The sequence below is a fragment of the Trachemys scripta genome, chromosome 3 (genome assembly GCF_013100865.1).
Source record: "Trachemys scripta elegans isolate TJP31775 chromosome 3, CAS_Tse_1.0, whole genome shotgun sequence".
Classification (NCBI taxonomy): Eukaryota; Metazoa; Chordata; order Testudines; family Emydidae; genus Trachemys; species Trachemys scripta.
Window position 1 is genome coordinate 102040429 of NC_048300.1, and position 15370 is coordinate 102055798.

A 15370-nucleotide genomic window follows, 5' to 3' on the forward strand; every position below is an offset into this window, starting at 1 on the left:
GATCTACCACCTCTCAGATAAGTGCCCTGATCACTGGATTGTGGGATGTTCTTATGGGGGGCTCCCTCAGTCCCTCCTCTTGAAGCTGTGCCACTGTGGTTAAGTAGTGAATGAGTCACTGGAGCAGGGGAACTAGATGCTGGGTTGCCCACGTCGTAGGGCATGCTCCAACCACCAGGCTGCAGAGTCATTCTCAGGCTTGGGCCCTCTACCTCTGGCTTTTTTTACAGCGTCATCTACACTTGGCTTACTGAAAGGAGCAGCCTCATGCAGAATTATGTCACACATGTCACTGCACCCAAAACTCATATTGCACTGCCACTTCCTTTCTGCTATTATTATTGTTGTGGTGGTGGTAGTGTCTAGAGGTCTTAGTCAGGGGTCAAGGTCCCAAAGTGCTACATGCTGTACACACAAGTGTAACAAAGGCAATCCCTGCCCCAGAGTGCTCACAGTCCAGGAATATGACAAGACACAATAAATGGAGAAAAATGGAAACAAGGGTGGGGAGCAGAATATGGTAACAGCAAAAGAGGGCACACCTGCATGTGTAGTCCCAGTGGTCATAGCCATTGGGGGCCACCAGCCTGACTCCATTACACATCTCTTCATTCTTACAACTTCTGTTTGGTTACTTTTAACTCTATAAACAAAATAGGTACACATTCTATTTTGTTTAAAAGACTCACACATTGACCTGTGCCCAAAGTCAGCTGGGAAGATCACAGGATCAGGACACACATTGGGGTAGCTCATATCAATAGCACTGCTCCTCAGTCCAGAATCCCTATGTTTTCCCTTGCTGCTTATGTCACCTGAGACGGCTTCAATGTCTCCCTCCCTCTCCACTTCCCTTTTTCTAGCTCACAGAGTCCTCTGTAGCTTCCTTTCTCCTTCCCCCTAGCAGGAAGGTCTTCTGGTGAGTGAGGTCAAGACTTGTTTTGTTTCATTTATTTTGATCAACATACTGTGTTTGAATTAGAGCTAAGCCTGAGTCCTGACATTTATATATTGAGCCTGACTTGAATTTCCCCAAAGGCTGTTGGTGGTGGGGCTTGATGCTCCATTCCAGCCCAGTCAGGTCTTAGTCAGGACATTGAGATCAGGATCCAAACAGACCCCAAACAACAGACGTGGGATCAGGTATTCTACCTTGGGCCCCATCTAGCTGGACTCTACTTAATAACTGCAGCTCCCTTATTGTGTATTGATTTGCAAGGGTTTCATTTTTCAGTGTATAAAAGGGTGAGTCATAATATAGAAGCAGCTCTGCTGAGAGAATAACAAAGAGTGTTTTGCAGTGCAGCACAGCTGATAAATATCAGTGCTATTATCTGGGCATTGTCATGTCGATACTGACGTGAATGACAAGTCTCATTATAGTGCATTCAAATGATGTTTCTGGCAGGGTTTTTATTTTTTTAAATTTCTTATGTTTGTTTTGTTCCTACTATCATAAAAAAAGGAAAATTACAATACTAAAAATAATTTGGTCCCAACAACCAGGGAGACAAGGGTGAGGAAGTTACTTTTAAATATACCTTTAGGTAAGGCCTGTAAGCCCAATCTTGCAAGGAATGATGTATATGCTTAACTTTAGGCACATGAGCAGTCCCACTGAATTTAGTGGACTACTTATAGCATGTGTAAGTCTTGGCAGTGCCAAGTAGGGTTACCAACTTTCTAATCGCACAAAATCGAACACCCCACCCCTACTCTGAGACCCCGCCCCTGCCCTGCCCCTTCTAAGAAGCCCCGCCTCCGCTCACTCCATCCCTCCTCCTACCATTGCTCGCTCTTCCCCACCCTCACTCACTTTCACTGGGCTGCCTCAAGGGGTTGGGATGTGGGAGGGGGTGAGGGCTCTGGCTGGGGGTGCGGGCTCTGGCGTGGGGCCAGAAATGAGGGGTTCAGGATGAAGGAGGGGGCTCCAGGCTGGGGCAGGGAGTTGGAGTGCAGGAGGGGGCTCAGGGCTGGAGCAGGGGATGTGGGGTGCAGGAGAGGTTGTGGGGTGCAGGAGGAGGTGTGGGATGCAGGCTCCAGGAGGGGGCTCAGGGCTGGGACAGGGGTGTGGGCTCTGGGAGGGAGTTAGGGTGTTGGAGGGGTGCAGGACTGGAGCAGGGGGTTGGGGTGCAGGCTCTGGGAGGGAGTTAGGGTGTGGGAGGGGGTTCCGACCTGGGACAAAGGTTTGGGCTGTGGGAGGGGGATCGGGGTGCAGGGGCTGGCCAGGTGGCACTTACCTCAGGCAGCTTATGGTTGGCAGTGCAGCGGGCTAAGGCAGGCTCCCTGCCTGCCCTGGTTCCACACAGCTCCTGGAAATGGCCAGCAAGTTCCTGCAGCCCCTAGGTGGAGGGGCCAGGGGGCTCTGTGCGCTGCCTGTGCCCACAAGCACCGTTCCCTCAGCTCCCATTGGCCGTGGCTGCTGGACAATGAGAGCTGTGGAGCCAGTGCTGTGGGTGGGGCAGCATGTAGAGCTTCCCTGATCACCCCTCTGTCTAGGGGCCGCAGGGACATGCCGGCCACTTCCAGGAGCTGTGCGGAACCAGGGCAGGCAGGGAGCCTGCCTTAGACCCACTGCGCCGCCGACTGTACTTTTAACAGCCCAGTTAGTGGTGCTGACCAGAGCTACCAGGAACCCTTTTTGCCCAAGGGTCAAAAACTGGATGCCTGGCAACCCTAGTACCAAGGCCTAAGGTTCTTACTTAAATGTACACTGCTAAGATCACTAAAAGTCACTCTCTTACTCATGTTAGGAGTTATACTCCTAGGCTCTGCAATGAACCTTGGAATGAATCTTGCAATGAACTCGGCACAGGCAGATCCCGATACCTTCATGGAGCTCATTGTAGAGTATTAAAGATGAAAGAGATTTAAATATCTGACAGTCTTCAACACTTACATTGTTTGTTTGCTTTCTGTATTTCCCAACCACGTGGCCAATTTCACTAGCCAGGATAACAGTGCTCAGATACCATAATGATGAGCAGGGCATAAATGTCTAGCTAGGCCAGATTCACTTTCTGTTTATAGTCACTTTCACTTTCTGGCACTAGCGCCACATTGCATTGCAAGGCAATGTTTAAATCCACTCTACAATTGCACTGAAATTTAAAAAAGAGAGAGAAATCATGAGAACTTTTTTTTTCAGCTCAGGGTTTGTAAATCGTCATCTCTTTTTTATTTTATTGTGTTCTAATCTTTACGGAAGCTACATTTTGGACCTAAATTCCTCACAGATCCAAGGGACTGTAGGATCCAAGCGAACATTCTATCTTTAATCCACACTATAATGCTTGTTCAGAGGCCTCAGAACAGAGGAGGATCTTACATCGTGGCTGTGCATAGATATGGTCCCAAACCAAAAACCCTGGATCCAACCACCCCAAATTTGGGGAAGGGGTATATCAGTGGGTATACACAAAAAGAACAGGAGTACTTGTGGCACTTTAGAGACTAACAAATTGACACCCCCGCTGCACACCTGTGACCTCTGAGTGCCTTTCTACCTGCCTAGAGCAGGATGCTCCCCAATGCTTCATGTGGTGGGATGACTCTGCACTGCTCGCAGCTCAAGGCTGGTGCTGACATGACCTATAGAGATGAAAGGTGCCCAAAGGGGCAGAAGCAGAGATGCAGCATGAGACAATTTACAATTATCTCTCTGTGTGTTTAACACCTACCTACTTGGCCATATGTTCTTCTTGCCAAATTGCTTTTTAGATAATGCTTTAACTCTTGCCTCTTTTTCTATATTTACAACACAGGGGTTGTCATGGAGAAATGTGATCTTTCATTTGTTTTGCAAATATTTTTTATTGCTCCAGTCTATATTGTCTCATCTGTCAGTGCATGACCATTTGAAGTCTCTTATGGTCTTGCTCTCCCAACTGATCAGATTGTACCTTCAATGTAATTACCATCTGTAAATGAAAGAGAGAGAGACCAGAAAGATGTGACTGTTTCAGTTGTGGCTAGCACCCCACAATGTTGGAGTATACATACATTTCAATGCTAACTCATTACCAGTAATGGCAATAAAGATAATTCCTCTCCCTTCCCATTCTACTCAAGTCTGGTGCTGATATCTCATTGTTTATTACTGTACAGAACAGAAACACTCGGGGTTGGAGTAAGTGAAGAGAAGGTCCCGGTCTCCCAAATATCTTCCTCAGAAGCGATGATCAGGTGCTGTCCCCCAGCTCGCCTGCTAAAGAGAGACTTCCTCACAGTACCTCTGCTCCCGATGGCATCTCTTTCTTCCACTCCCAGTGCCACCAGTTTTCTTTTTCTCCCTTCCCTTTCAGTTTCCTCCACCCCAAGGTTGCCCTCTGCCCGGATCCTCCTCCTCCACTATTCCTGCCAATGTGGCTCCGACATGGTTGCACTCTTGCACTGCTACCAGGGCAGCACCTGTTTTTTTGTTTCGTTTTATTTATTTTTCTCCCAGCTCTTCAGCCTTGCAGGGATTACAGACACTATCCTCTCAGCAAGGCCTGCTGAGCTCTCTCCGTCCTCTTGCTGCACCTAGTAAAAAAAAGATGATTTTCTTGCAATAAACCAGTTTTTCCCAAAATATTTGAAAACTTTCCAGTCCATTAGTAACTGAGAAGAATGTTAGAGAACATCTACTAGGGATAAATATTTATAAGTCAGCAGATGTGGATAACTGGTAAACAAGAGTTCTAAAACAGATGGTGGGGAGATCTCTCACCTGCTGATGTTAATTATTAATACATTTTGGAATACCAGGGAAATTCTAGAAGAGATGGAAGAGTACTAATGATCAAAAAGGGCGAAGTGGGAGCACACAGCCGGACATCAATCCCAAGCTAATTAACAGAAAATCTGATACAGGATTCAATTGATAAGAATTAAAGGATTGGAAAATAATTAATGGCAGTCAATATGGTTTTATGAAAAATAGGTCTTGTCAAACAAACTGGATTTCATTCTTTGATGAAATTGGGTTGATCAAGGTAACTGCGTAGATGTAATATACTTATGCACGGATCCACAAAGGGACTCAGGTGTTGCAATGCTAAGTGTCGTGACACCTCACTTTTAGTGCCTGAAAAATCACAGACTCATAGTGTGATCCACAAAGCTGAGTTCAGTGCATAGGCTCCTATACAATGAATAGGGAGAGGTAGGTGCCTTATAGCACAGGCCACAAAAGCCAACATGCTCCGTGTGGAGACACCTAAGGTAGCCAATGGGAGATGTCGAGGAGAGGGGTGTGTGCTAAGTCCCATTCCTCCCACTGAGCTGGGCGGCTATGTCTGGGCTGCAGGGAGGTGTCAGCTCTGCTTGTGACCCATGAATGGGAACCCACCACCTGCTGTGAGGAGGCTTAGGTGCTTGATCTACTTCTCTTGGGAATAAGTTAGGCACCTGCCTCACTCCACACAAAACAGCCAAAGGAGGCAGCATACGCCACTTCATAATTTTTAGTCCACTGGTTAGAACACTTTCCTGGGACATGGGAGATCCAGGTTCAACTCCCCCTGCCCACCAGGGAGAAAGGATTTGAACAGGGGTTGTCCACCTCTCAGGAGTGGGCAGGGCTCCCATCACTGGGCTAAGGCATATTCTGATGTTGGGGTTCCCTCACTCTCTCCTTTTGCTAATGAAAGAATAACTGGAGCCAGGGGACCGGAGCCAGGGTCTCCCACCTCCCATGTGGGTGCCCTAGCCACTAGACTACAAAGTCAGTCTCATTATCGTGTCCTTTCTCTCTCTAGCCCAATGGTTACTTAAGAATTTATCCACGGTGAAACAGTCATTTGGGTCAGAGAGAAAGAGAGACTGCACCTTACAATATCAATAAAGCACATGTTACATGTATTAAGAAAGAACTGGCTAACTGACCGATCTCCGAAAGTAGTTGTCAATGAAGCATTATCACTGCATGTGGGAGTTTCTATAGAGTTCTGCAGGGATCAGGACCAGGCCTGATACCATGGAACACTTTCATCGATGATCTGGAAGTAAATATAAAATCACTGCTGATAGAATTTGCAGATGACATAACAATTGGCAGAGTGGAAAATAATGATGAGGACAGGGCAGTCATACAGAGCGAAGTGGATCACTTGGTAAACTGCGCCCATTCAAACAATATGTATTTTAATACAGTCCAACACAGGATCATACACTTATGAACAAGGAATCCAGGCCAGATCTATAAAGGGGGCCTGTATCCTGAAAAGCAATGACTCTGAAAAGGATTTAGGGGTCAAAGTAGACAAACAAATCAACCTAAGCTCCCAGTGCGATGTCATGGCAAAATGGGCTAATGTGATCCTTCGATGTATAAACAGAAGAGTAGTGATTAGGGAGGTGATTTTACATCTGTATATGCACTGGTGAGACTGATACTGCAGTACTGAATCCAGTTCTGTTATCTACAGTTTTAAAAGGATGAAGAATTGGAGAGGAGGCTGAAGAGAGCCAGAAAAATGATTCAAGAGATGGAGAAAATGCCTTACAGACAGGGCCGGCTCCAGGCACCAGCTTGTCAAGCAGGTGCTTGGGGCGGCCGCTTCAGAGAGGGGTGGCACGTCCAGGTATTCGGTGGCAATTCGGCGGACGGTCCCTCACTACGCCTCGGAGTGAAGGACCTCCAGCCGAATTGCCGCTGCAGATCGCGATCGCGGCTTTTTTTTTTTTTTTTTGGCTGCTTGGGGCGGCCAAAACCCTGGAGCCGGCCCTGTTTACAAAGCAAATAGAGTGTACTCAAAGGTTCTTTAATCTAATGGAGAACATGAACCAATGGCTGGAAGCTGAAGCCAGACTAATTCAAATCAGAAATTAGGCACACATTTTTAAAAATGAGGGTAATTAACCATTGGATCAAAAGACTGGAAGATCTGCGTTAGCCTAACACAATGCATTGGGCACAATACAGGGGTAAGTGAGTAAAATTGAATGGCCTATGTTATGCAGGAGGTCAGACTTAACGATCTAATGGTACTTTCTGGTCTTCAAATCTATTAGTCTATTAATGTCATTTTTTGAAAATTAATTTTAAAATCTTTTCTCACTTTAATATTCTTAAAATACTTTTCTCAAAAACATTTTTTAAAATATAAACCTTTTGTTTCATTTTTAACAAATATTTCTTCTCTCTCTTGTGTATTTTCAGGGCTGGGTTGATCTTTTCTCAGGTCTCAGCTGGATGTGATTTTTTTTCCTGATGATTCTTAGGCCTGGTCTACACTAGGGGGGGAGGGGGTGTCGATGTAAGATATGTAACTTCAGCTACGGGAATAGCGTAGCTGAAGTTGACGTATCTTATTTCGACTTACCTCCCATCCTCACGGCGTGGGATTCACGGCCACGGCTCCCCCGTCAACTCCGCTACCGCCGCTCGCCCTGGTGGAGTTCCAGAGTTGACGGGAGCACGTTCGGGGATCGATATATTGCGTCTAGACGAGACGCGATATATCGATTCCCGATAGATCAATCGCTACCCACCGATCCGGCGCGTAGTCTGGACGTACCCTTAGACTGAACTGAGTTTAGAGAAGTTGAAATGGCCCAGATACACCTAGGCCCTGATACAGCGAAGACTTACATCCCTGGGTGACATTTGGCATGTGAAGAACCTAAGGGGCCCCATTGAACTAAATGAGGCAACTCTTATGCATAAGTGTTGTTAGGATCAAGGTTTTAGAAAGGCATTAGCTCACTCGGGTGCAGGGGACCCACACAAGGACCTGCACACCAGGGTGCTGGAACAATTTTTATAGTGGGAGTAATGAGAACCATTGAACCAAACTGTAAACCCTGTTTATGATGGAAACCACTTTAAGCCAGGGGGTGCGGCAGCACCCCCAGCACTCCTAGTTCCCGCACCTATGCCTGCACAGGATGAATTTCACTGTAGGGCACTGCTTATAGCAGAGTGGCAACATTTGCACCTACATGGGTCTCAAAATTCCTTAACATTTTTTAGTGTCTTCTGCCCTCTAGTGGTAACATATAGCAGCCTTTCTTGTATCTCCTAGGAATGAAAATTCAAAGGAGAATGGCTATTAATTATTATTAGTAGTAGTAATGAAGTAGCATTTAGGACCAGGACTCTGTTGTGCTAGACAGTGTATAAACAGAGAACAAGAAGCCTGCACGCATCAGCTGTCACAGTTGTCTTCAAAATAATAATAGAGGTACCTTAATTCTGACTAATATGCAGTTTTGATTCTGAATTCAGCCTTGACAATTGACAATTGACTATGGCAGTGATTCTCAACCTGCGGGACTGCAGGACACTTGAGGCCCAATAAGCACACAGCTGCAGCCCATGTGACATCCTCAGGGCCATACAGGTAATATATATATTGTGTGGATGCAGCCTACATAACATAGAGAGCTGCATATGCAGCCCACAATGGTAAATAGGTTGAGAACCACTTGAACTATGGAGATGTTTAATGATTAACATTGGTCTCCAGTCATTATCAGGATTGTATCAGGTAGTATTAGCAAATTATTCCCTCTGAATCAGATTGGGTTGTAAGATTCTAACACCTAAACTTTCCATCCCCTGCTTCTATTCATCCCTTACATTCCATAAACCAATTACACTCCAAAATTAGCATCTTCCCCCAGTTTAAGCATGTTAAGGTGAAAATGCCATTTTGAAAAAATAATTAAGCTGCTCTACAGAAATTCTTCAGCCTCTTCTGTCCATCTGTGAGAGAACAGAAGCAAAAATGTAAACACATCTTCTATGTAAAAATGTACTACACTAAATGTTGGGCACATTAACATTTTTAAAAAGAAAAACAAAACATTAAAAACTGTAGGAAATAATGTCCAACTTCCTGTGCTGTGGTACCATTCCTGGACATGAGGTTTTCTATGTAATCCAGACAAATCTTGGCTCTTATTCCATTCTCTTAGGGTCTTGCAGACCTATGTTAGCAACCTGCATAAGAAAAATCTCTAAATAAAAAGATCTTTAAGATGGAGGTTAAGGTTGTAATTAGTTCTTCTGTTTGCTTGTTTTTTCCTTCTTTACATCTTGGTAGGGAAAGAAGATGGCCAAAGAACTTCCTGAAAAGGGGAGGAGAGGCTGCAGTGACACTTTCCTGACTCTCAGTCATGGGCTCCTAGCTTGCTGAGGCCTTGGACACTGTGTGAGCCCCATCAAGCAACATGTGCTGTACCACAGTCTTCAGATGAGCCCTTGAGTGAAATCCTGGCTCCTGTGAGATCAATGGTAGTTTTGCCACTGATTTCAATGAGGCCAGGACTTCACTCGATAAATCTGTGGCATCAGAGAGGCCTGTATGCTGACATAAACCCAGAAAGCTACAAATGCAGAGCCTCTAATCTCAGAATCTTGTGCCATGGCATCTACACAGCAAGCAGATTAACAGCATGTGCACTAAGAGGGTGTTCTACCTACTATCCCTTTTGAGTTTTAAGGGTGGGGGCAATCTCTGTTGAGCTGGCTCCAGGTGGCTTTTACCAATCCAATAAAATGCAGGCTGCTGACTAGAACTGGTCAGAAAATGGCTTTTTTATGTCCCTCAGAAATTGTCATCTTTTCAGCAAAAAATCAAGAACCAACATTTGATTCAGGAATGCCACCACAGTGCCTCATGCAAGTTATAGTTCAGGTGCCTCAGGTCCTATTCTCCTTTGTAGGCTGGGCTACCTGGTCAGACTACAGATCCATGATGCATGACGGTTGCCCCTCTTGGTGAGGGAAGGTGATACATCACATAAGGTTGCCAATTTTGGTTGGATGTATTCCTGGAGGTTTCATCACATGACATAATCTTTAATTAAAGATTAGTCTTTAATTTCTGGAGACTCCAGGACAATCCTGGGGGGGTGGCAACCCTAACATAAGATTTCCATGGCTCTGGTGTGTCAACAGAGATTAAGTCTGGTTGGGGAGCCTGCCGAGAGAGGAGACTCGGTACAAGATGCAACTTGCAGGAGGCATCACGGTGGCATAGCCAAGTAAAAATATTTTGATTTTCCAGGTGTTTTTTTTTTTTTAAATCCAAATTTTCCATGGAAAGCAGACACTCATCATGAAAAAAAATCTGTTTAGGCAAAAACACAATTTGCCATTGAAAAACAGTTTTGATAGAACATTGCTGACCACCCTCAGAGACAGATATTGAGAGTGACAGTGGAGTAAGCTACCGGTAAGTGCTGGTAGAGTGGAAACAGATTTCAAAATGTATGCAGCTCAATGAAAATGGATTATAATGACAAAGAATAAAAATATCTTAAGTACAGATATTTTCTTACTGGAAACCAGATGTGAAACAAATTTTGCACTCATACCCGTTCAACTCCACTGAGTCACTAAGGCTCTATGGAGGTAACTGAAGTCAGAGTCACTCCTATTTACATTGGACTTGTTTAACTTAATGATTCATAAAAGGTGAAATGTGCCAGACAGTAGCTTAAAGCCACGAGTCACCACAAAGAATGTTCAATCTCAACAGGATCCAGCAGGAGGCACTGTAAATCCAACTAAAGCTCCATTCCTGTGGTTGTGTGTTGGTGGCCACCTCTTTTAAAATGAGATCAAAACAAATAAGAAAGAAACCTGCATAGACTTAAAAGTGTGTAACAGAAATATTTCAAAGTACTAGCATTTAACCTTTAGGTATAAGCCTTGTAAAGAGTTGTATTCCAGCTTTTATAATGGCTTTATGAGGCTGATGTTGCTGCTCTTTAAAAAGACTTGATCCAAAGCCTACTGAAATTAATGGAAGGACTCCCATTCACTTGGATGGGCTTTGGTTCAGGCTCTAGGCCCTTTCAAAAAATAGACTAGAAGTGATTATTAAATGGAAATTTTGCTTTGTAGCTCAGGGCAGCATATGGTTTTGCCGACACAAATTACACCACGTATCAAATAGCCAAATGCAGGCAGAGCCCCAGCTGTGTAGCGCAGAAAAAATATTGCTACAAAATAAAAAAGATGATGGAATTATCTGATTTGAAACAAAGGCTATACAACCCTTTTATACTCAATAATTAAAGGTGCGAGGAGAAACAAGGAATTTAGGGTTACTTATGGTTTCCCTGGTTTATGGTTGTCACATAAAGGTGCCATTCAGGAAGAAGGGTCTAGATTCACTCTAATTACAACACAGATGACTTTGTGTTGTAATTCAGGATCCTGCATGTCTGAGATAGCATCTTGTTCCAGAATGTTTTGTGCCCAAGTGAGTCACATGCCCAAGACATTTGAGCAGGTTAGCTAAGCAAAGGCTGCTTCACTTCATTAGAGGTTTTGGCATTCTTTTCCCATGATCACATGCATCACTAAGGTTTTGGTTTGTTTCTTTGAAGTCTCAGAGTTGATAGCTACCCTCTGCTCTCCAGACATAAACAGTCAACACACCTTTGACAGGAGAGACGCACCATACTCACATGGACCTTCCTGCTCTGCTAAGGCTGCCATATTGGTGTGTTAGATTTTTCAGTGCTAGATAACAGGAACATTAGCACTGAGGGCAGGTAAAGGTCAGTAATATGTCATTGAACACTTGGCCACAGATAATATACAATAGATTTTAGTTTATCTTTGGATTTATTTTGATTTCCCAAGAGGCTTCCCTTCAGCTGGATTGTCACTGGTATTTCTTCTACACAGCTTAGTGAGGCAGCTCCTTTCCACCGCTCAGTGAGGTTTCCAGAAGTAGAGTCCAGAGAGCAATGCAAAACGTAAGGGGAATTCTTCTTTTTGGGCAAATTTGTCTACTCTGTGCCACCCAAAAAAGTATCAGGTTTAGGGTGATTAAGGATATTCCTAGTGTGCAAAGGATAGTACTGCTGAGGAGTGGGAAGTGTGGCTTGAGGGCAGTGACAGGAGAAATATATGCTGGACTTCAATGACGGTCATTCATTTAAAAATGAAGGGAAAACTTACATGTACCTCTGTGTGGTTGCACTGAGGAGGGGGGTAGGAGAAGCCCAGTTTAGTGCTGATGGCAGTGTTGTGAAACAAGAAGGGGCATGGTTGGGTGAGGTAGGGGAGTGGCCAAGTCTCCAGCAATACACTGAACAGCACTATGATGGCTGCACTGGGGGGTCGGGGAGGGGCATAGATTAAATGGTTTTAAGAGATGTAGCAAGGGTTGCCTCTCCCCATACTCCCCAATATAGTAAGCTACTTAAAGCATGTTCCTAACTTTATATATGTGAATTATCCCTTCACTGAATGAATTGACTTCATGGGACTATGCACATGCTTAAAGGTAGGCACACACTTAAAATACCTTCCTGAATTGGGGGTTAGAGTCTCTAATCTTAGATATCATAAGAATCCAGTTGCCTCTGCCTGTGTGGCACACTTTCACTGCAACACATCTGTGACTCTTACAAAGCATATTTTAATCTTAACATAATTCTCCCTTCTTCCCTTACCATTACTGTATTGCACTCAATACAATCTCTTTTTAGTCTTGAAGAAACTATGTTTCCACTTCTGAGGTTATTTGTTTGAGTGATGAGGGTGGGTTGGGAAATCTCACCACTGAACAAACCAAGCACTTATATAATATGGAGATATACCTATCTCACAGAACTGGAAGGGACCCTGAAAGGTCATCAAATCCAGCCCCCTGCCTTCATTAACAGGACCAAGTACTGATTTTTGCCCCAGATCCCTAAGTGGCCCCCTAAAGGATTGAACTCACAAACCTGGGTTTAGCTGGCCATTGCTCAAACCACTGAGCTAGGGTTACCATATTTAAAGTTTTAAAAAAAAGGACACTCCACGGGGCCCTGGTCCCGCCCCTTCCCCGCCCCAACTCCATCCCTTCCCCAAAGTTCCCGCTCCAACTCCGCCCCTTCCCCGCCCCACACTGCCCCTTCCCCAAAGTCCCCGCCCCAACTCCGCCCCTTCCCCTGAGCACCCCGCATCCTCCCTCCTCCCTCCCAGCCACGCGAAACAGCTGCCCGAGCGCTACCAGCTTCACGGTTTGCCGGGCAGCCCCCAGACCTTCAGACCCTGCGCCCTGGCCGGGCACTTCCCCTCCCAGGCTCCGGCTGCACTGGGGAAGCGCCCAGCCAGGGGCACAGTGGGTCTGGAGGCTGCCTGGCAAACCGTGAAGCCAGTAGCACTCGGGCAGCTTGGCTCTTCAGCCACACAGAGCTGAGGTGTCTGGTGGGAGCAGCAGCAGCCGCCGCCGCAGCGGGGAATCCACCTGCAGCTCGCAGCCTGCCGAAGCAGCTCAGGTAAGCAGGGGACTGGGGCAGGGATGCTGGCATTTTCCTGGACATGTTCGGCTTTTTGGCAATTCCCCCCGGACGGAGATTTGAGGACCAAAAAGCTGGACATGTCCAGGAAAATCTGGACGTATGGTAACCCTACACTGAGCTATCACTTCTAAACTGGCACTGGTTACACTTTTTACAGAAGCTCTCCCTCCCCCTCCCCAAAAACCAAAAAAAAAAACAAAAAAAAACCAAACAGATACACATGGGGCCATATTCTACCCTTATGTATACCTTATGCAATCCCCAATGAGGAGTTACATGTACATTCAATTTAGGCCCTATATTTTATTGTTTATGTGAAAAAGGGATGGAATCTGAACAACAGGATTACGAAGAATTTGAGAGCATCACTTTGGATGAAATTGCAGGGCCATGGTAGCAGTAGTCAAGGCTGAAGAAGAGAAAATTAAAGTAGTCAAGATGCAATATGACAAGGGCCTGGATGAGAGCTTTGGCAGTCTGGAGCAGACAGAAAACAGGATATGTTATAAAGGAATAAGTAGCAATATTTGGATGTAGCCTTGATGTGAAGATCCATAGAGAGAGATCATTCGAAAATATGGGCAAGATACATGACGCATGGTATCAAATGTATATTCGTTAAGAAATGTTCAGTTAATCACTTACCCATCTTACACTTCTTGACGTTGTTTGTATCTCAGTTGACTTTAAGAATTCTTATAAGTTTATATATTTTATTAACCAAAATAATATTTATGGTAATATTAGAAATTACAGAATGAAAAATAAAGTTGATTAGATAATAGTGTTCATAATTTCTAAACAAATGATTTTGACATCAAATACTAAAACTTTATACAAAAATCTATGTCAAATCAACAAACCAATATATTTTCACAATAAATCTTAACACACAGTGGTAAATATACTGTATTTTTTCTGGATAGGTATTTTCAATACCAGTATAGAACAATGGACCTTAAAACAAATCCTTCATTAATTTGCCAATCAAACTTGACATGCCAATTATAAGCTTTATGTGTTAATTAAATGGTGGGATTGTCCATCAATTCAACCCAATACAATTTCAAATTTAAGAATTTATTTAATAATTAAAAGTATCAATTTAGTTCAAAAGTACCTTCTTGGTAACAATAATTCATAGCCACACCTTGTCATTTATACACTAACAAATATGTCACATACTAAGCATCAAATATGAAGATAATGACTTAGAGCTATTTTTAAGAACAAATTACATACATTATGGGAAGCAAACTTAATAACTTTATTAACTGAGCCACCTCTTTCATTCAGGTTTCATTGAAATTGGTATGAACAGCTGTATTTTCTTTCCAGAGTTTGCCAGTGGAGTCCTTTAAAAAAAAGGACTTTAGGAAAAAGAGCAATACTTTATAAGCTGTTTGGTGTTACCACGTCACAAGTCCTTGCAAATTCTAAAAATTCTGGGGCCGGATGCTGACTTAATTTTTCTGGCCATATATTCCAATAAATCATTTATTTAATGTCAGTCAAATACAGGCACCTGGCATAATGCTGACCGTAATAGCAGGTAAGCTATAGTTAAAACAAGCAGATTTCTTTGTTAATAATTTCTCACTTCCATTCTAAAGACAGTTTTTGCCCCTAATTTGCATTTTTGCTATCTCAAAATTGGGTGAGAAGTCACACATTTTAATTCAATAACAACAGGTTTTAAGCCTTCAATACATGAGATGATTAACATATTAATAATATCAGTTTTTGGTAGCTCATAATTAATACCATCAATTTTTGATAACTGACCTGTTTTCAGTGCTCAGACTCTGTGTGTGAGCAACTGAAGGGATAGTAAATTATCAAGAATGAGGGAAGAGAGAAAAGCGTGGGAGATAAATTCAGGATCTTAGTTTTAGCCATGTTTAGTTGTCACTTGCCAACAGGACAGCCACAAGAAGATGTTAAAGAGACTGCCTGATATGTGGGGACTGAAGGAGATCTGTTAGACTTAAGTAACCAGGTACAAGCTATGACATAGCATGAACACAGTGAAGAGTTAAAGTGATCAGTTCATGATCCCATTTGCAGGTTGGAAACTAATACTTGAAATAATTATGGGAAACAATTATGAATAATGACAATGTTAAAA